This window comes from Trichechus manatus, unplaced genomic scaffold (genome assembly GCF_000243295.1).
Source record: "Trichechus manatus latirostris isolate Lorelei unplaced genomic scaffold, TriManLat1.0 scaffold00012, whole genome shotgun sequence".
NCBI classification, from domain to species: Eukaryota; Metazoa; Chordata; class Mammalia; order Sirenia; family Trichechidae; genus Trichechus; species Trichechus manatus.
The window spans coordinates 26,460,706-26,484,180 of NW_004443948.1; the positions used below are offsets into that span (position 1 = coordinate 26,460,706).

General features: G+C 36.7%; 1 pseudogene; it reads left to right on the forward strand.

Annotated features, from left to right (window-relative positions):
* The window catches only part of LOC101346971 (polyadenylate-binding protein-interacting protein 1-like), a 155,857-nt pseudogene that overhangs the window by 64,776 nt on the left and 67,606 nt on the right, over positions 1-23,475 (forward strand).

Below are 23,475 nucleotides of genomic sequence, written 5' to 3' on the forward strand. Positions count from 1 at the left end.
TAAGTGTGTAAAGTTGAAGAAATCTCAACTACACTAAAATGGTTAGTTAAGATTTGAACTCAAATATATTTAATTAGAGAGAGATAGTAACATGGTTCTTATTAGCAAGGGTGAATTTAGAGCCGTTGTATTGGATAGGGTCATTCTGGGAGAAGCTGAAGAGAGAGGGGGCACAAGGTACTCAGGAAGTCAGGACGATCTGAGAAAGAAAACTCTTGATACACTAAGAGAGAAAACAGTGGAAAGTCTGTCACAACTTGGTAGACATTCCAGAAACGTTTCTTAATATGAATGAAAAGAATAAAGCTAAAAAAAAAAAGCTGTGAAAGAGGCAGCATACAGATTCCAAAGCAACACTGATGTCAAGGCATAAAGTCTAGCAAGGTTGGAGGTAAAAGGTCTAACGTTAAAAAGGATGTAATTCTTACCTTGGTGCATTAGATAGCAATACTATATTCTTCTAACAGTGGTTACCAAGAATTGTCTGACATTGAACAACTATTCACCAATGTTTGAACCCCCAAAATTGAAACTCTCCTTTCTGGCCAAAACACTCAATTCAGAGGAGGATAATGGTGCAAACCAACTACTCCTTAGCTCATCACACAAGTCTTTCAGGGAAGCTATGTTTGCTCAGTCAGACTACCTTAGTGTCTCACTGTGGCTTCCATTTTGTTAAGACATCCCCATCATCCTCATCACTAAATATACCCAACCGTGTGTGTGTGTGTAATTAAATATAGAACTATAAAGTATAGATTGCATTGCTTGAGGACAACTATTAATCTACTGTTTCATATTTGCTATTTAATTCATCCACTGATTTACGTTTACTATTTAATTTAAATATTTTTTCTTACAAGATAGAGATGGCAGCTTCAAAAATACTGTTAGAAAAAAGTATCTGCCTCTTTACTAATTAATAACTACTTATGTTAAAGAATGAAACATTACAAATTTTGACAAAAATAAAATTAACAATATGTGTACCAATATTTTAAATATGATTTCAAAGAAGTCTATAAGAAAACCCTTTAATTCACAGAAAAGCAAATCTCAAAATCACTTCCTGAAGTCCATACTCTAAGTTCCAACTTTTACTTTGGCAACTGAAAACCTACAGGTAAGCTGCAGAGGACCACAGAGCAGACTACATAGGGAAAAACTCCAGGTAACTGTGTAAATGCGTGTGTGTGCACGTGTGCTACATGCAACGATCAACAGCCCATTTTCCATGCTGGGCTAAGGAGGCTGGAGGCACTGTTGAGTGCAGGTCAGAGGAAGAGAATGAGCTTGGATAGGCTGAAGGAAGATCAGGTATCATGAGCCAGGGGAAATACTCCAGACAAAGCAGCAGTCTGTTACAGAGGGTTCAAGCAGGTAACTGGTGTTAATAGAGGTGAAGCATAAAGAACCAGTGAGTTTCAGAACTCACATGACAGAGGTGGGAAATTAGAGAGATACCAAAAAAAAGCAAAAATGAGAACTTTAGGCAAAGCAGCCGCAACAGGTAAATAGTGCTGTTGGATTGAAATAACTCCAGTTGAGCTAAGAAAGGCTATTTGGAGACGTCAAAATCTCCCTTCTGTTCTTGAATCTTATGCCTCAGCCCCAGTTCTGAAACATCATGATACCTAAGTCTTCCTTTATTCTTGCTTCTGACTATGGCCCTTCCAAGACTGTGACTATTTTATGCTTAATTCTCTAGTTTCAACTCTTCCTTAGCTGATACTGACACAGGTATTGTTCTTGGCCAGTTCTCTGTCCTCTATTCCCAGTGTTCAGCTCATGTTTAATACATTGACTTGGCATATCCTTGCCCCCAGAAGGTTACAGACAGAGTCTCCTACTACCAACCCTCACTTCTCCCACATGAAACTTTTTGCCAGGCATCCCCCGAGATAAAATTATCAAACTATGTGGAGCAGAAACAAAGCACCTGGACAACAATAGTAGTGGCTCATGTAGACCATCTTAATAAAGAACAAACATTTGACTCAGTTCATTTCAATTTATGTGCTTTTTGTGAAGTCATGTACCACGCTTGTTTAGACCAAAGTTTGGACTATGAATGTAAGTATCTGGTAGGAATTAAACGAGAAACTAAGCAGGAGAATGTGTAACATGCTGGAAAGGAGAAATGAAAGATACTTGCTTTAATTATGTTTAAAAACTCCCATCATAGATACAAAACTCTTTAATGTACCTTCCCCATATACATTTACTGAATTATTATATTTCTATAACATCTGTTTCTTTCCATGAAATCTAAGTGGTAAATGTTATCTACAGATTATGTAAATGAAAGTGTGAATACACAATCTTTTACAAAGCAGTTTTCTTTTCGTTTAGGTAATAGCCCCAAACTTGGCCAGATATGCAACAGTATTTTGACAGAAAGACCATTTGATGAAGAAAAACAATGCTATTTTCCTCCTGTTCAAAGTACAAAATGCTTTTTCTTGCATTTAACTTATAGGATGCTTCATTTTCAATGAATATTCCTCATTCCCCAGTGCTTCACTCTACCGATCTCTGTCAATGATGTTTATTTCTTAGAGGAAAATGATCCTCATGCAGATACATTTAATTCCCCAAACCCAACACGCAAAACAAAAACAAAGACAAAAAACTCTGATATTTAGAAGTAGATCAACTTCACTTAATTTTTAGAAATGCCATTTGGTTTAATGTGATAGTCATAAGGAACAAATTGTTCCCTGTCAGCTTGTTTGGACACGTCTGCAATGAATTTCAGAAATGAACATACACCAGGCTCTCAGTGTTGACTCTGTAATGTGTTAGAGTGCTTTATTTGGGTGCGTTTTCTCTAGTAAATCCCCTAAAAAGTAGGGTTGCTGTGTAGATTGTCTCTTAATAGAGAAGGAATTGTAAAAATGTATAGATTTCACTAGAACTCATTCTAAGTGCTCTACTAAGTGACTCTTTTCCTTCCCAAGCCATTAAAAATAATATGAATAGAAAAATATAACCAAGAAAGTAGGCCGTTCATTATTTAAAAAAAAAAAACAAAAAAAAAAAACAGTATCTAAAAGAAGCAGGAATGCACGAAGAGATTTAAAGATGAATAGAGGCAGAATCTTCTCTCTTGAAGTCCAGTCTCTTGAATTGGCCTACTTTGAGGAATTTGTTCTAACATATTAAAGTTTGGTTAATAATACTGAAGCATGATCTTAATTCTAAATGCTTTAACAATTATAAATCAAAAATGTATTTCTTCTTGATCCAAGTTGCTTTATAAAAAGTAAGAAAAACTAATAAAATCAAAAGATTGAGTTGAGTGAGACGTAAAGGAACTGGTGCAAGAGATTTCAAATAGTTCTAACTCAATTTTACTAAAATCTTCAGCAGGTTTCCTTTTTTTCAGTTTCTGTGCATTCTCGTTACACTGCATTCTATTGCAACAGCAAATGTAGGGACAAAGAGGGAGCTAAGGTAACCACATAGAACTCAAGAGTCTGTCGGTGCAACATCATCACGGAGTAATAATTATCACAAACCTATCATCCTGAATTACATTAACAAAAGATCGTAAGTGATTATAGGCTAAGTTCTCATAGTAAAGGCAATAAAATGAGTTAAATATAAGTAATAGAGCAATGAGATTCAACATCAACTAAAAGCCAATAATGGTATGTTGCTGTTGTTAGGTGCCATCTAGTCAGTTCCGACTCATAGCAACCCTATGTACAACAGAAGAAAAGACTGCCGGGACCTGCACCATCCTCACAATCGTTGTTATGGTTGAGCCCATATTGAAGCCACTGGGTCAGCCCATCTTGTTGAGGATCTTCCTCTTTTCCCCTGACCCTGTACTTTACCAAGCATGATGTCCTTCTCCAGGGACTGATGCTTCCTGAAAACATGTCCAAAGTATGTAAAACATAGTCTCACCATCTTTGCGTCTAAGGAGCATTCTGGTTGTACTTCTTCCAAAACAGATTTGTTCATCCTTTTGGCAGTCCATGGTATATTCAATATTCCTTGCCAACACCACAATTCAAAGGCGTCAATTCTTCTTCAGTCTTCCATATTCATTGTCCAGCTTTCGCATGCACATGAGGTGATTGAAAACACCATGTCTTGGGTCAGGCACACCTTAGTTTTCAAGGTGACATTTTTGCTTTTTTAACACTTTAAAGAGGTCTTTTGCAGCACATCTGTCCAATGCAATGCGTCGTTTGATTTCTTGACTGCTGCTTCCATGGATGTTGATTGTGGATCAAAGCAAAATGAAATTCTTGTCGACTTCAATCTTTTCTTCATTTGTCACGGTGTTGTTGCTTACTGGTCCGGTTGTGAGGATTTTTGTTTTCATTATGTTGAGGTGTAATCCATACTGAAGGTTGTAGTCTTGATCTTCCTCGGTAAGTGCTTCAAGTCCTCTTCACTTTCAGAAAGCAAGCTTGTGTCATCTGCATAACATAGGTTATTAATGAGCCTTCTTCCAATCCTGATGCCCCATTGTTCATATAGTCCAGCTTCTTGGATTATTTGCTCAGCATACAGATTAAATAGGTATGGTGGAAGGATACAACCCTGACACACACCTTTCCTGACTTTAAACCATGCAGTATCCTCTTGTTCTGTTTGAACAACTGCCTCTTGATCTATGTACAGGTTCCTCATGATTACAATTAAATGTTCTGGAATTCTCATTCTTCACAATGTTATCCATAATCTGTTGATTCACGCAGTTGAATGCCTTTGCATAGTCAATGAAATACAGGTAAACATCTTTCTGGTATTCTTTGCTTTCATCCAGGATCCATCTGACATCAGCAATGATATCCCTTGTTGCAAGTCCTCTTCTGAATTTGGCTTGAATTTCTGGCAGTTCCCTATTGATGTAAGGCTGCTGCCGTTTTTGAAATATCTTTCGAAAATTTTGCTTGCATGTGATATTAATGATATTGTTTGATAATTTTCACATTCTGTTGTATCACCTTTCTTTGGAACGGGCATGAATATGGATCTCTTTATGTTACTTATTTTGTATTTTAATCTATTTTTTTTCTAGGAGTCTTTGGATAATCACAGTGATTTAGATCATACTAAGTTATATTCTTGCTACCATGTAGGAAGATAAACAATACAATTAATAAAATAAAGATAGCTACAAATGTGAAGGTATTGATGCATATTGTCTATTTAAGTCCTTACATCAACCTTAAAAAGTATGATGATTATCCCAATTATCTAACTTGCACATAGCTGGGAGATAATTAAGTCAAATTCACACACGCTGGTGGAATCCAAAAGCTCATTCTCTTATCCACTATACAGATAATTTCTCATTTTCTAATGTAAATACAAATGGACTAATGTAAACATAATATAATTGTAAAAATATTGCAAAATGTTGGAAGCAATGATGAATATCAGAAAATACAAGCTTCAAATGTTAGCTTTATCATATATTAGCTATGGAGCCTTGAGATTCTTTAAACATCAGTTCCTTTATCTGTAAAATGAGGCTACTAATACCTACCTATCAAATTAATAAAGAAAGGAATTAAATGGTAAGTGGATTAAATATATGAAAACACATCCTATAACCTATCAAATATCCTGCATATTTACCATATTTCATTATTTTAAGAATACTAATGCCATATGATTGTGTTCATTATTTGTTAGAAAGTACAAGCAAAATCAGTGTTTAAATTGCTTTTGATAGTTATCAAAATAATGTGTCTTGAAACAGGTACATAATATGCTTAGCATGTGTCTTCGTCATCTAGTGCTGCTATAACAGAAATACCACAAGTGGATGGTTTTAACGAAGAGAAGTTTATTTCCTCACAGTCAAAGTAGGCTAAAAGTCCAAATTCAGGGCGTCAGCTCCAGGGGAAGTCTCTCTCTCTCTGTCGGCCTTCTCATCAGTGTTCCCCCGGACTAAGAGCTTCTCGGAGCAGAGACCCCTGTCCAAAGGACGCGCTCTGCTCCCGGCACTGCTTTCTTGATGGTATGAGGTCCCCCGTTTCACTGCTCACTTCTGTCTTTTATATCTCAAGAGATTGCCTCAGGACACAATCCAGTCTTGTAGATCAGGTCCTGCCTTACCAACACAACTGCCACGCATTCTCCCTCATTAGCATCATAGAGGCAGTGTTCCAACATACAGGAAAATCACACAGTACCAGGAATCATGGCCTAGCCAAATTGATACACACATTTTTTGGGGGACATAATTCAAACCATGACAGCATGCTTCCCACTTTGTTGCATTTTAATCACTCAGAAAGGAAAGCACATGTATTAAAAAATATTCAAACTTTCTGAAATATTTCAGTATTACTTAATATTTTTACTAACCAAAGGGGACGATATTGGATTGTATGTTGTTTAGACTCTTTTAATCTTAGTGGAAATTCCCAGAGATTTTTTAAAAATACGGTGGAGCCTTATCATTCTACTTGCAAAATTTATTCATTATAATCAGCCGTACCTTTTCTACATACTGACATATGGTAAGGAAATTACAATTTTACCAAAGTTACCTTATACAAAACGATGTCTTGGAATGAAGACTGGTAACGTAATAATTTTTCCCTTAAATCAAAATAATAAATTTCTTTTGTAAATTTAAATCTAAAAAAGTATATGAATTTCTAAGTACAATTTGATGTTCCATTTATTTCACTGAGTAGCAATTTAGTAGGAATATTGTATGTGTGTAACTTTGCCTACATAAAAGCAGAGGATTTCTATGTAATATCAAATTCAAATGAGCAATTCTTCACCTCATTTCATAAGAATCACTTTTGTCACTTAAATGAATCTTTAAATACCACAATATGAATTGTTGGCCTAAGCATAACATTTAGAGCCAGGGGTTTAACACAACATCTAATGAATAAAGCGGGAGAAAAGTATTCTCTCATTCTCCATCTTGTTTTTCTTTTCTTCATCCAGAGTAAAGATGTATTTTATTCAGTAATATTTATTAGGAATAATCGACTTAGCCAAAAATTAGAGAGGAAAATAAATAAATAAAGCAGCTGAGAACAGTAATCCCAAAAGACTCCATATTACCAAAGTTACATCAATTGCAATGTATAAATAGCACCTACAAAATCATTCTGCTCCATGTAATAATTTGTCCCAGAGAATATTCGTTCATTAACTTCCCTTCAGCAACTATTAAAGCAATAATTTTGACCAATATGGGCTTTTCAAGATGTTAATGTTTCCACTCTAGTTCACAGATAGTGCTTTGCTCATATATGTAAAAATCTATAAAATATCATTTGTATATAACATTAAAGGAAGTTGAAATGCATGATATTTGCTGTCATTATACTTACATTTTCCTAGAAATTTTTTCTCTTTTACTTCAGTCATCTCTAACTGACCAACTTATCCAGATTACTTCTTAATTATACCTTCCTCTCCCACAAGTACCCTACAACATTTTGTCTTAAATAAGCAACCAAATGCACAAATATTTTTCCCAATGTTCATATATTTCTGCCTTAACAATTAACACGTGTGTGTATTTCTTTTTTGTTTTGTTTTTTATAGACAAGTTGGACTTTATTAAAAATTAAATATTTCTAGCTTTAGCAGGACTTCTTTTCAACTAATCTCCTGCGTAAAAACAAACAAACAAACTAAACTCGTTGGCATCTAGTAGACGGGTATTCAGATACCAGCAGGGTCACCCATGGCGGACAGGTTTCAGCTGAGCTTCCAGACTAAGACAGACTAGGAAGAAGGACCCAGCAGTCTACTTCTGAAAAGAAATAGCCAGTGAAAATATGTGTGTATTTCTATGTGTGTACAATTATATGTCAATCAGTATTTATGAAGTGACAAATGTCTTTTGAAATCTGTACTAGTTATTAGGTATACCAGATCATTACTCTTATAGGCATAAAATTAGCAAGATCAGTCCCTCACTGATAATGTTGCTGTTTTTGTTGTGTGCTGTCAAGTCAATTCTAACTCAGCCATATATATATATACGGAGACTTCGCAGTGCAATGGCTAAGCGCTCAGCTCCTAACCAAAAAATTTGGTGATTCAAACCCACCAAGTAGCTCCACAGGAGAAGAGACCATGTGATCTGCTCAGGTAAAGTCTAAAGCCGAGAAAACCCTACAAGACAGTTCTACTCTGTCACATTGCGTCTCTATATGTCCAAAATTGACTCAATGGCGCCTATCAACCTAACAACATCTATATATGTATTCTGTAACTTTGCCGACATAAAAGTAAATGTATATGAAAAAAAGTTATATATATATACATATAAAATTGCCTTTGAGTCAATTCCAACTCATAGCCACCCTATAGGACATATAAGTAGATAGATAGATAGATATAGATAGATAGATAGATAGAGATAGAAATAGAGATAGAGAGAGAGAGATAGATATACAGACAGACAGATAGATAGATAGACAGATAGACATGCTGGTCCACCAGTACTCACCTATAGCTGTCAAAGTTCTGTGTCTGATATAAGTGCAATGCCAATCTCCCTCCACTCCTGCCTCAGAGTCTCTGCACTTGTAGCTCCCTAGGCCTATTTGTATGTCTTCCCCTTGTTTGTTCACCTTTGACTTCTCCCTTCTGTCTTCATTCAATGCCACCTTCTCAAGGGATCTCCCCATAACACCACAGAGGATATTAAAAAACAAACCCTGTGCCATCGAGTAGATTCTGACTCATAGTGACCCTATAGGACAGAGTAGAACTGCCCCACATGGCTTCCAAGGAGCAGTTGGTGGATTCGAACTGCAGACCTTTTGGTTAGCAGCCGAACTCTTAACCACTGCACCACCAGGGCTCCACCAGAGGATATAGAATTATAAAACTAAGTATTTTATTTTTATACCTTATCACATTTATAATCACATATTTATCTGTCTGAGGAATATATTAAGGATTAATTATTAAAGTATCATCAACCATTTCAAGAATTATGACTGTTAGTGTTTAATGAATAACTGCAAGCATAATGGTTTAAGTGCATTACCATTTTTAATCCTCACCATGTCACACAACTGGGAGTAGCACAGCTAGGGTCTGCACTGTGACAGTGTAAGTCCAGAAGTCACCGTCCTACACTGCCGCAGAATGTCCTTCTCTGCCCTCTCTTTGTGGGATGCTCTTGTTAGGGAAAAGGAAGGGAATTATTTTCTTTCCGTACAAGTTATGTCTGGTGTGGCATATAATGTCTTGGCAGCCACTTCCAATCCCCACCCTCTGGGTAGCCAGATCCTATGCTGATAGTCGGCTGCTTGAAGTGTCTACTTTCCCTGCTTTTAAAACCTCATAGAGAGCAGATTTCTGAATTGTTTATGAAGATGATAGCCTGTGTTTTGTTTGCTGTGTATTGCTATTTGTATCCATTACTTTGTTCATGACATATTTTTTGTGTCTTTTTGTCAGAGAAGCTTCTCGTTCTCATTGAAATCTTTGCTCCTAAAATATCAGTGGTGATATTAATTTGGAGGAAAATCATAAAATGCTGTCTTCTTTGCCTTTCACATCCAGAACTTCTCATTGTTCAGCTCTCCCATACTCATGAGCTCAGGCATGTTTGTGTACACTTACAGATGGGCAGAACGCAGACAGAAAGATTATTCCTTTACTTTTATCTGCTGGGTCAACTAGGTGGTAAAATATGACCTATTCCTGGCACATTTGAGGAATATTTGACTTTTTTCCACATAATGTTCTTTTGAGAAGAAGTTCTTAACAACAGCTTTATTGCTTGCATCTTTAAAGCCTGCTTTATCACTTTGGGAATAAGATAATTTAAAATTGATGTTGAAATTAAGCACTTTTGACCATTTCATAGGCTGAAAATCATCAGTACTTCAAACACAATTTAATTAAAATTTATTGAATAAAACGTTCAAGAAGTTTATTATTTATGATGCTTTCAGGTACAAGAAACAAAATCTAACTTAAAGCAACCTAAAAACAAGAACTTATTTACTATCTCACTAGTCAAAAAGTTTCTAGGTAGAGCAATCCTTAAGTTATTTAATTTATTATTTTAATGACATAAAAGGAGCCCTGGTGGCACAAGCTGTTTGCTATCAGCTGCTAACCTAAAGGATGACTTCAAACCCATCCAGTGGCTCTGCAGAAGAAAGACCTGGCAAACAGCTTCCATAAAGATTACAGCCAAGAAAACCCTATAGAGCAGTTCTACTCTGTAATACTTGGGATTGCCATGAGTTGGGCAGCCAAAACCAATGACATAAAAAATGTTATTTCCAACTTTCTGCTTGTCATCTTCAGTGTGTTGGTTTAGCTGTTCATGGAGCTAGCCAGCACAATTCCACAACTTGCATTTCTACCCACCAACTTTGAAATTTAAATGAGTTGCTGTGTCTTCCTATTGATATTCTTTAATTAACAGGGAAACCTTTCTCAGAAGCACCTCAGGGGGACTCCCTTCCTGCTCCACTAGCCAGAAACCTAACCCAGCCTCACTTCTAACCAATACTTGGCAAGGGGAACCAACAAACTATGGCTGTGCATTTAGGATGTACAAGGAGAGGGCTGGACCCCTTTTGCTAAATAAACTAGGAACCAAGTGGGCAAAACTGGGACTCTGCCTGAGGGGGGAAGGGAATACACGTTTTTTTTGGTAAAACGACCAAAAGCTTCTCTTAAGGTACCAAGTACTCATGAGGCATGAGACGCTCTAGACGTAGGAAAATGAGACCCAGAAGCTGACCTCATGGGCCCCGTTTAGTGGGAGGGTGCACTATATTAATAAAATGGTCTTCAGCATCCTTTACAAAACTTTTATGAAAGAATTAAATGGTGATTTTTGGAGGAGGTACTATTGGAAGAAAAATGAGAGAAAAGATTTTAATAATAAACAAAAAATGTATTCTGACTTCTGGAAAAGGAAAAAAAAGGGGGGGAGGGACTTTCACAATTTGAATATTGAAATGGGAAAAAAATGTTTTGAGCACTAAGAAAAACAATGTTCTGATGTTGTTACCCTTGGACATTCAATTCACACTTAAAATCACATGTAGCATATGGATTGCCCTTATTTAACTTGAGCGATCATTAGATATGCAGTAAAACTGTCATAATGTGACTGTCATAATCAACATGGGACAAAATCAGAATTCTTTGGTAAAACTGCTAGGTTTTAGCCATCTTTCCAAGTTACAATAATCTACATACACAGATTTAATTGAAAATTTAACTTGTTTAATAAAGCTCACGAACTGTCCTTACATCTATACCTTGGTTCTAGAATCTGTTAGATTTGTAGTCACACATTGAAACACTGTGTTGAGCACCTGAGAGCTGAAACTCATTTTCGTATCCACTGTCTTCCAGAACATCAGATTCTGCATAAGACAAAACCAAATGACAGAATAATATCAACAAACAAAAACCACAAATACTCTCTTTTTTTCTTTTAAAGCTCTCAGATGTGTGCCAGATAGTCTGTTGTTAATACTTTGCTAAAAATTCAATGTCTATAATAAGTACTCAGGGAGGAATGCTACAAATTTAGATTAAAAAAAAATTCAGTGTAAATATAAATATCCGGAAGCTAGAGGTATTTCGATAAATAATTTTAATTAATTAATTAATTCCATTTCCAAAATTTAAAATTACCTGTGTTTTTCAAAGATCATGAAATGCATACTATTTTACATATCTACATATGTGTAGGTGTGTGTGTGTGTGTATGGAGCCCTGGTGACACGGTGGTTAAGAGCTTGCTGCTAACAAAAAGGTCAGTAGCCCCTCCTTGGAAACCCAGTGGGGTGGGGCAGTTCCACCTTGTGCTATAGGGTCGTCATGAGTTGGTATTGACCCAACGGCAATGGGTTTGGTTTTATATATGTGTGTGTTCTGTGTGTGTGTGTGTTTTCAGTTTAGCGTGGCTGTCAAAAAGTTGGAATGGAAAGTGAGTCTTCAAAAACAAACGCATCGTCCACTCCCAGATGCACTAACTTGACTCTTGATGTATTGTGCCTCAATTATCCAGGGAGCATTCCTAAGCCCCAAGAGAACATCACAGTTTGTTTTTAACTATTTGATCTACAGTCCCTCGGTGGGGCCTCATCTAACCAATCTGCATCTATACGAGCACTTCTCTGAAAGAAGTCATGGGCTACCTATCTTTCTGTACCCCTTCTAATGCTGGTCTCTCAGAAGGTTGGAGAGAATCGATTTTATGATAAGAAACATAATGATCTCATTTTTTAAAATAAATAGAAATACTGGTGCCAGTTTGAGGCACTAGTTGAGCAACCTCTGGAAATGCTTCCCTGTAAATTCAAAACGTGCAGAATACTGTAGAGCAAAACACTTTTTAATAAGACCCGATGTCCTGAACGTTTCCATTAGAGTTTTCAGTTAATGTAATGTGGTTTCAAGCTGCAATTGTTTTAAAATGCATGGTGAAGGGAATGCTAATTATGATTAGTTCTGTTTTTCTCTGCTCTTTAGTCACAGGCAAAGGACTTTGTACTGAAAGTAGCAATACTTTCTGAGGTGTGGGATTTGAGTGTTGATTCTACGGATAATTGCAAATTCGATTTGAAAAAGGTATATGTTTTGATATCTGGTGTTTTTAACTACAGGGATTCTTTGCACACTGTGTATGATAAATTAAATTTTATTGCAATCTAATGTTTGAAGTTTCTCTCTTGATAACAGTAGTCAATATAGAATCACTTTTTACTAAGAAATGTAGAGCTTGTGATTCTTCTTAATTTCATATATGACTCTCAAATTTTAAAAAGGCAAGGATGAACCCTGGATATTTAAATCATTTTTGTAATAATCACACTTTTTGCTACATGCAAAAACACATTGTGTGTGGTTGTACAAACTGTGATATAAAAAAACTATAAGTATCTGAGGAATTTTTCTTTTCACCATTTTGTAGACTATGGTTTATTAATGTCTCCTCTTTAAAGTCCTATCTTTTGGAATAATTAATATTTGTGTTCTCAGCCAAAATGAAAGTAAAATAGCTCCTTTTTTATATCTCATTGCAATATCTTATTTTTGAAAACATAGAATATTCACAAAAAACTTATGCATTAGGTATCACCAAATTCCAAATAAAAATATTATACAAGCCATTTTCTATGACCATAATGCAAAATGATTAAGAAAAAATACAATAAAATAGTAATAATTATCAATATACCTACATAAAACTTGCTAATTAACATTTGACTGAGAATAAAATAAATATAATATGCTTTGCTTAGGATGAAAAAATGATCTGTGCAATGCAGCCAAAGTAGCAATATATCGCCTCACTAGCAATTATTATTAGAAACAAGGCGAATTACAATAAATGTACTAAGCTTTAAGAAGCTAGGGTGTTAACAACACAATGATACCCAAGAAGCTAGAATGGAAAAAATAAGAGATGCTAGAAGAATTTAAAAAAAATAATGAACCAAGTCGGCCAGTCAAAGAATGGAAAAAAAAAAAAAAAATGTAGATACACAGGAGATTTTTAACTATTTGAAAGAGAATAATGTATGCAATTTGTACCAACATGTTCATAAATCAGGGCTAATCCCTTGCCAAGTGCCCTGCTGTCACAAGGGTTAAAGTGCTTGGCTTCTAACCAAAAGGTCAGTACTTCGAAATCACTGGCCAGTCCGCAGGAAATATGTGGCAGTCTGCTTCCCTAAAGATTTACAGCCTTGGAAACCCCGTGGGGCAGATCTACTCTGTCCTTTAGCATCGCTATGAATTGAGATGACTAGGCGGCAGTGGGTTTGGAATCCTTTGCCATGGAGTGGATTCTGAAATCATAGTGACCTTACAGAACAAAGTACAACTGCCCCATAGGGTTTCCAAGGCTGTGAGCTTTATGGAAGCAGATTGCCACATATTTCCGGCAGAGCAGCTGGTGGGTTCGAACCACCGAACTTTAGGTTAGCAGCTGAGCTCTTAACCACTGTATCACCAGGACTCCTTCAATCAGGGCTAGCACTCCCAAATATCTTTAGGAGCATTTAAGTTACATAAATAATAAATGGATATCAGTATTAGATCAAATAGTAATTGGGAATCTAGGAAACACAAGGGTCCTGCCCTTTGATATTCAAATTGCTTTAAGACACTGGGCAACAAAATCAAAGTAAATCTGGACAGTAAATTTACCCCTCAACCACCATTATATTATCCTTGGCTGTTCTTAGGTCAGAGACCCTGGAGGCATAGTAGTTAAGAGCTTGGCTGCTAACCAAAATGTTGGCAGTTCGAATCCAGCAGCCGCTCCGTGGAAATCCTACGGGGCAGTTCTGCTCTGTCCTGTAAGGTTGCTATGAGTCAGAATCGACTCAACAGCAGTGGGTTTGGTGGTTTGGTTCTTAGGTGAAATATGTAACTATCTAGGCAAATACAAGTTCCAAAATCGGTTCAGATAAAGGGAGTTGAAAACAACGATCTCCTCCTAAAAAGTCTAGAAGAAGGTACACCAAAGCTATGTCACTGACTACTTCTGGGGAAGGGATCAGGACAGGCAGCAGACCTAAAGGACACACTGAACATTTGAGTGATTTTTGAAAATATTTTTAATGTAACATTAATTTTATTATTGAAACAATTTATAAAAATGAAGAAAAAAGATCAAAAAAGATAGGTATGCAATGTTTATAGAGAAGTGATTTAAAATTATGTATTAATAACATATGCTAGTCTGTGAAGATAATTTTGAAAGAGTCAATGATAATAATTCCAGGTCTGATATTTTAGTACAACAGACCTTGGTTGATAAAACAAAAAATCTAAATTTTCCTGAACAACAAAAGAAAGATATAAGAGAAATAAAGCCATATAAAAGAAAATTTAAAGAGACAGCCCACCTCCACACCCATCTCCAAGGATCCAGGTCAAGATACTATTATGTGAGAAATTTAAAATTAATAAAGAATGAAAAATTTTCATGGCATTTAATGTGATCCTAGGAGTAGAAGATGAAGATATGACCAATTCACTCTTCAAAGCTGAACCCAAAGACAAAAAATGACAATAATAATATATTAAAATGTCTAGATTAATTCAATTTATTCAGAGACATGCGAAAATCTGACATAACATACTACAAAACTATTTCAAGTATATATACTTAAAGAATGATCCACAGTGATGAGAAGGATTTATCCTAAGAATGTAAAATGACTTAATCTTAGAAAACCCATAAATACTATGATGCATGAAGTTAAGTGTCACTATTAGGATTTAAAATAAAAGTGACAGCCCCATTATGATGCAGGGGCCTAGAAATTCAACTCTTTGGACCGTTATCACAGAGAATGCTTGCTTGGGGACCTAGAGATCTAATAAAGCCAGGATTAGTTTCATACGCTGGATTTTTGTAAGAAGAATTTTGTAAGTTTTAATAGTGCATTAATGTCACCTACAGGAAATAAGTACCATTATTATTGAAATATAGTTAGGATAAATAAAGTGATCATTACATGTCAATATGTATAATACTTTTTTCCATAATCACCAATTCTTGCAATCCTCCTGAAAATCCCTTGGGTCAAAATACAAAGGTTCAGATATCTGGTCATAGCAACCTTATAGGACAGAGTAGAACTGCCCCATAGGGTTTCCAAGGAGAGTCTGGTGGATTTGAACTGCTAACTTATCGGTTAGCAGCCGAGCTCTTAACCCTTGTGCCACCAGAGCTCTAGATATGTGGTAGCAGCACAATAAAGTTTATATCTTAATGCAGAAAGTAATTATTTAGATCGAAGTATGAGAACCACTTGGAGAGGGGGGAAAAGTCCTAAGTAGTCTATCCTGGAAGAAAGCAATTTCAACTATTAGAATTTGAAGCAAACCAATAGCAAAATAATTAAACCTAGGCTCAGCAAACTGTTTTCCATGGGCCAAATCTGGCCTGTCAGGAATTGTAAAGTCTCTGAGATTTTACCCTACTTCCAAGCTACAAATTAGCCTGCCCCAGCTTATAGACACTGAGAGAACACAGGAGAATTTATTATTCACAATAATGACAGTATCCGGGGTAACATTGTTGCACTGGTTCACCGAGACCAATTCTGACATAGATGTTGCCAACAACACACGCAGTAGGGTGCATTGCAGGAGAGGAACACCAATATTAGGAGGCTCTAATCTTATAATAAAAAGATTATTTTCCGATGTTAAGCAACTGGCTACTAACCAAAAGTTTGGCTGTTTGAGTCCACCCAGAAGTGCCTTGAAAGGAAGACCTGATGATCATACAGCTTGACCAAGGCAAGGTCATGGAAGCTTTAGACACATCTAAACTACCTAAGGCACCAAATTACTGGGCTGAGGGCTGGGAATTATGGTCTTGGAGGACATCTAGCTCAATTGGCATAACATAGTTTATAAATAAAATGTTCTACATCCTACTTTGGTGAGTAGTGTCTGTGGTCTTAAAAGTTTGTGAGCAGCCATCTAAGACACTCCACTGGTCCCAACCCATCTGGAGCAAGGAAGAATGAAGCAAACCAAAGACTCAAGAGAAAGATTAGTCCAAAGGACTAATGGACCACAACTACCACAGCCTCCATCAGAAAGAGTCCAGCACAACTAATTGGTGCCTGGCTACTACCACCAACTGCTCTAACAGGGATCACAATAGAGGGTCCTGGACAAAGCTAGAGAAAAATGTAAAACAAAATTCTAACTCACAAAAAAAGACCAGACATACTGGTCTGACAGAGACTGGAGAAAGCCCAAAAATATGGTTCCTGGACAGTCTTTTAACTCAGTATTGAAGTCACTCCTGAGGTTCACCCTTCAGTCAAAGGTTAGACAACGCCCATAAAACAAAGGGAGATTAAATGGGTGCACCATGCCAGGGTCAAAGACTAGAAGGCAGGAGGGGATAGAAAAGCTGGTAATGGGGAACCCAAGGTTGAGAAGGGAGGAGTGTTGAGGTACGTGTCATGGAATTGGCAGCCAATGTCACAAAACAATATATGTATTAATTTTTTAATGAGAAACTAATTTGTTCTGTAAACCTTCATCTAAAACACAATTAAAAAAAAGAAAGACATGATGATCTTCCATATTTTTACACAAATAATGTGTGCTTTCTGTGTTTGTTTGCCAGCCACATCCTCCCCCTGGGAGGCACCCTCACAAGTGCCGCCATACCAATCCTCTTCCACATGTTGCTGTAAAAAAATTAGCATAGAGTGGTTATGGAAATACTTCATGGGAGGAGAGCACAGCTGACAAACAAACACAGAAGGCACGTGCTATTTGCATAAAATATGGTACTTCTGAAAAATCAGTCACTGAAAACTCTGTGGAGTACAGTTCTACTCTGACACCCATGGAGTTACCATGAGTCATGGTCGACTTGATGGCAACTTTTTTTTTCTAGTCTAATCTTATGATGTAATCCCTGAGTGGAACAAGCTATTAAGCACTCGACCACTAACCGAAAGGTTGGTAGTTCAAATCTACCTAGAGGTGCCTTGGAAGAAAGGCCAGGTAGTCTACTTCCAAAAGATCACAACCTTAAAAACATTATTCTGACATACAAAGGGTCACCATGAGTTGGAATTTACTCAATGGCAATCAATTTCTATTTTTTTTTAAATCTTATACTAATGTATTGGTGGTTCAGTGATAAAATTATTTCCTTCCATGAAGGAGAACTGGGTTCGATTCCAGCTTATCTACTTCCAAAAATCAACAATTAAAAGCCCTATCAATCACAATGGTTCAGTCTGTAATTAATCATGGGGATGATTCAGGACTGGGCAGCATTTCTTTCCCTTGTGCATGGGGTCTCCATGGGTCTGGATCTGACTCAGCAAGGCAGCTAACAACAATAACACATTGATATAAGTAATATATGTGTGGTATGTTTTTTACAGTATACCTTTCAAAACTTTGCCATTTATCTTTTGCTATTTGATTAATTTTACTTCAATTCACTTAAAATACCACTTGTCTAAGTACAAGAAAGGGAAGGGAGGGAAGAGAAAAGAAGGAAAGGAAAAAGAAAAGACAAGAAAGGCTTAGTGATATGTATTAGCACTAAAAAAAAATATGAGTACTTTGCCTAATATTCCCAGTTTCGGACTTTATTATAGATGATAAATGGGCAAGCATATATAAGAACATTTATAAATATGATTTATTTAATGCAGAAAACAGACAAAAACCCTAAATATTCATCAATAGGAGTCTTAAGTACAATCATGGGACGAATCCCATACATGGTCTCTTTCTAAGCCTTGAAAGGGACTGTAGCAATATGACCACATGGTCATATGCTTGTAACTTGATATTAAGTTCCCTCAATAGTCTCATTGAAACCTTTTCTCATTACTTTGGGCCTATAAATTAGCATTCCTGCCCCCAATATAGAGGTGATGAGGAGCTGTTACTTAAGTGCTCAACGTAAAATTTTGGTATAGAAAAATCTCATAGATACCTTCTACCCTTTTCAAACTCGTTATTTTCGTGAAGAGAATGAGGGGATTTGAAAGGTTAACCGGTTCTTCTAGTTTCCTCTAATTTCATCCAGTACTCAGGAGCTTCACTTTGAAATGAAACATATTTCATATTTTGATATGTCAGTAGAACTTTCCATTTTAATATTTGTTAGATGTATTAAACTTGAGGTATGTCTCTCTGCCTCTCTGTTTGTAAATAACACATTTCTGGAAGAACGTTCCCCAACTTATGAACGGTGTTAACCATTGGTATGAGGATTTTGCTGAGTTTCGAATTTTCTTTTACGTTTATGTGTTAACATGTCTGAAATTTTGTGTTGTTCTTACTATCACTATAAACAATGATGCTGTTTTCTTTATGAGAACAAAAGCTGGCCTTAAAATCTTATGATATTCCTGGAAATTTTATACTTGTTAAAAGAATTTCTCAGGTAAGATTTCTTGTAATTCTCACAATAAGCTGAATGTAAACAGGATTATACTGTTTGCACAGTGGATAAGCACTGGGCTGCTAACCAAAAGGTCAGAGGTTCAAATTCACCAGTCACCATGAGGCTCTGTGGAGAAGGATGTGAAGGTCACTTTGGTAAAGATTCATAGCCTTGGAAACCCTATGGGGCAGTATTACTTTGTCCTATAGGATCACTATGAGTCAGAATCAACTCCACAGCAATGGGTTTATGGGATACTTCATACGTTTGAAACAAAAGGTATCAGTGAGATTCAAAAGAATGATTATTGCCTGGCATTACTTATACTTCATTCCATCTTTGGTTCATCTTTTTCTGAGAGGACTACATAAAAATTCAAGAAGAGTACATGGGCAATGACAGGGCCAAGATTGGACACACAATCTCTTAACTTGACCTTTCTAGAATCTAACTCTGATGAGACACTGCTGAAGTCTCATTTTATTTTATCTTTCCTAACATTTTTATTAAGAGCCCTGGTGGTGCAGTAGATAAGAGCTACAGCTGCTAAACAAAAGGTTGGAAGTTAAAATCTACCAGCCACTCCTTGAAAACCCTATGGGCAGTTTTCTATGTCCTATAGGGTCGCTCCCCCGCACATCTGTCAGTTTGTCATACTGTGGGGGCTTGCATGTTGCTGTGATGCTGGAAGCTATGCCACTGGTATTCAAATACTTTCAAATACCAGCAGGGTCACTCATGGGGGACAGGTTTCAGCTGAGCTTCCAGACTAAGACAGACTAGGAAGAAACACCTGGCAGTATAGTTCTGAAAAGAATTAGCCAGGGAAAATCTTCTGAATAGCAGTAGAACATTGTTTGATTTAGTGCCAGAAGATGAGCCCCTCAGGTTGGAAGACACTCAAAATACAACTGGGGAAGAGCTGCCCCCTCAAAGTAGAATTGACCTTAATGACGTGGATGGAGTCAAGCTTTCTGGACCTTCATTTGCTGATGTGGCACGACTCAAAATGAGAAGAAACAACTGCAAATATTCATTAATAATTGGAATGTGGAATGTACAAAGTATGCATCTAGGAAAACTGGAAGTCGTCAAAAATGAAACGGAACTCATAAACATCGATATCCTAGGCTGAAATGGACTGGTACTGGCCATTTTGAATTGGACAGTCGCATGGTCTACTATGCAGGGAATTACAGTTTGAAGGGGAATGGCTTTGCATTCATCCTCAAAAAGAACATTTTAAGATCTGTCCTGAAGTACAACGCTACTGTGATAGGACAATATCCACATGCCTACAAGGAAGACCAGTTAACACAACTAGTATTCAAATTTATGCTCCAACCACTAAGGCCAAAGAGGAAGAAATTGAAGATTTTTACCAACTTCTGCAGTCTGACATTGATGGACTATGCAATCAGGATGCATTGATAATTACCAGTGATTGGAATGCAAAGGTTGGAAACAAAGAAGAATTGGTAGTTGGAAAACATGGCCTTGGTGATAGAAATGATGCCAGAGATTGCATGATAGAAGTTTGCAAGACCAACAACCTCTTCATTGCAGCTACCTTTTTTCACCAATGTAAATAGAGACTATACACGTGGACCTCGCCAGATGGAATACACGGGAATCAAATCGACTGCATCTGTGGAAAGAGAACATGGAAAAGCTCAACATCATCAGTCAGAACAAGGCCAGGGGCCAACCATGGAACAGACCATCATTGCTCGTATGCAAGTTCAATTTGAAACTGAAAAAAACTAGAATAAGTCCATGAGAGCCAAAGTACGACCTTGAGTGTATCCCACCTGAATTTAGACGCCATCTCAAGAATAGATTTGACGCGTTGAACACTAATGACCAAAGACCAGAGTAGCTGTGGAATGACATCAAGGACGTTATACATGAAGAAAGCAAGAAGTCGTTAAAAAGACAGGAAAGAAAGAAAAGATCAAAATGGATGTCAGAAGAGACTCTGAAACTTGCTCTTGAATGTCGAGCAGCTAATGCAAAAGAAAGAAATGATGAAGTAAAAGAGCTGAACGGAAGATTTCAAATGGCTGCCCCGAGAAGATAAAGTATTACAATGACATGTACAAAGACCAGGAGATAGAAAACCAAAAAAAAAATTCAAGCCTTGAGTCGCAATATTGAAGGATTCTATGGGGAAAATATTAAACGATGGAGGAAGCATCAAAAGAAGATGGAAGGAATACACAGAGTCACTATACCAAAAACAACTGGTCAATGTTCAACCAATTCAGGAGCTAGCATATGATCAGGAACTGATGCTACTGAAGGAAGAAGTTCAAGCTCCACTGAAGGCACTGGCGGAAGACAAGGAAGGCTCCAGGAATTGACAAGGCTACCAGTTGAGATGTTTCAACAAATGAAACAATGAATCAGTATGGATAAAAGAACATTATATAATGTAGCTTTTGAATTTACTATTTCAGAATCATAGTAATGAAAGATGTTGATATATAATCAAGAAAGGATAAAATAACATTCTGTGTTATTATAGATCAAATATAGACCCCAATATAGACACTAACACATCAACAAAAGCTTCAACTCTCTCTTCTTATTTAAAATTATGTCCAGAAATATTAAATGTTGGTTATTAAGAAGACCAAAACAAGAAGAAGAAAGAAAGAAAAGATTGAGTAAGTGTTCCATTTTACATTTCACTAATTTTTTTTTCCTTTGGTGATGCTCTTTTCCCCAGTTTATCCTGCATTGGTGTCAAGATAAGATTTATAAAAACATCCTTCAATCCCATAATACTTAGACTTGGCTTTATTTCAGAAATATAAAAAAGTGTTAGCAACTATGTGTCTGAGAAATCAATAAATTTAGTCATTTTCTTCACTTAAAACAAGATTGCCTTTTAAAATCTAACTTTTATACCTTTCTCAAAAAATCACAAGAGGTTTTGGCAGCATTAAGGAGTAAATTACACTCTCCAAGTCACTTAGTAAACAAAAGTCTTAGCTAGGAAATAGCTCAAGGCTTCTGACTCGAGGGTAGTGTTTTCCAAATAGTTGTAAGATAATCACAGACACCAGAACCCCCTTGGGTATTTATAAAAGTTACTAATTTCAGAATCTTGATCTACACCTAAAGAATTGACAGCTTCATGAACAACTTCAGACCATCTGTCCAGTTGATTTGCAAAATGCTGAAAGTCCTTCTTTTCTATTTTCCTCATGGAGAAAAAACTTGGAAAATTCAAAAGATTAGAGATATTAAAGGATCATTAACTAGAAATAGTGGTTTAATGAGAAATGAGTATCACATCACAGAGATCTCCCTGCCATCTGTGATTCCTAATTACAGAGATAAAACTTAGCTGTGAAAAGAATACAGCAAGAGAGAAAAGCTCTAAGACTTTGGAAAGATAGGGTCATCTGAGTCCCAGAAATGTGTAATCCAGGTTCCTAATAACGGCAGGTAAGCACAAACAGGAAATGTGGTTACTAACATTGTTTTCTCTATCCAAGGAGTGGAAAATCAGCAATCTCTGGTCGCATCGGCATTCAACCAATACAGGGTAATTGTATTTAGTGAAGTAAGAATGGATAGGATACACTTGTAACAAGATATCTGAAGGATTATTTTTCTTTCTCTTTCAGCAATTATTTGATTCCTATTTTTAAAAGAAGGAGCCTTGGTGGCACAGTGATAAGGCGCTGGCTCCTATTGTAAGGTCCACAGTTTGAATCCACCAGCCACTTGCTCTACGGGAGAAAGTTGTGGCAGTCTGCTCTGCTTCAGTAAAGATTACAGCCTTGGAAACCCTGTGGGGTAGTTCTAGTCTGTCCTGTAAGGTTGCTATGAGTCAGAATCAACTCAGCGGCAATGGGTTTGGTGGTTTTTTTGGTATCTTTAAAAGGAGCCCTGGTGGTGCAATGGCTAAGTACTCGGCTGCTAAAGAAAAGTTGGAGATTCAAACCACCAGCCACTCCCTGGGAAAAAGAGACCTGGCACTCTGCTCCCATAAAGATTACAGCCTAGGAAGCCCTATGGGGCAGGCAGTTCTACTCTGTCACACGGGATCCTTATAAGATGGAATCTACTGGAGGGCACAAAAGAATAACATAGAAAAGAGTAAATAAACTGCTTATACTTTATAGTAAACTAGAAACTCTAGTTACAAAAATATTTATGCTCTGATCAGTAAAAAGCTTACTTAGTATTTCCTATGAAGCCTTAGGAGCCCTGGTGGTGCAGTGCTTAAGAGTTCAGCTGTTAACCAAAAGGTGGGCAGTTTGAATCCACCAGCCACTCCCTGGAGATCCTATGGAGCAGTTCTACTCTGTCCTGTAGGGCTGCTACTACGAGTTGCTATTGACTCGACACAAAGTTTTTTGTTTTTGTTTTGTTTTTAATGAAGATACAGCAAACCGTGCCTAGGGAAAATATTGGAAAACATTCCATTTATTAGACACTACTCAAAGCAAAATCACCATATCTAGTAGAAGCCACTGAAACTTTAAAAGCCCATTTCAAAAGATTAAAATTGTCATAAAAATATCTATTTTAAGCACTAAATAAAATTATATTAA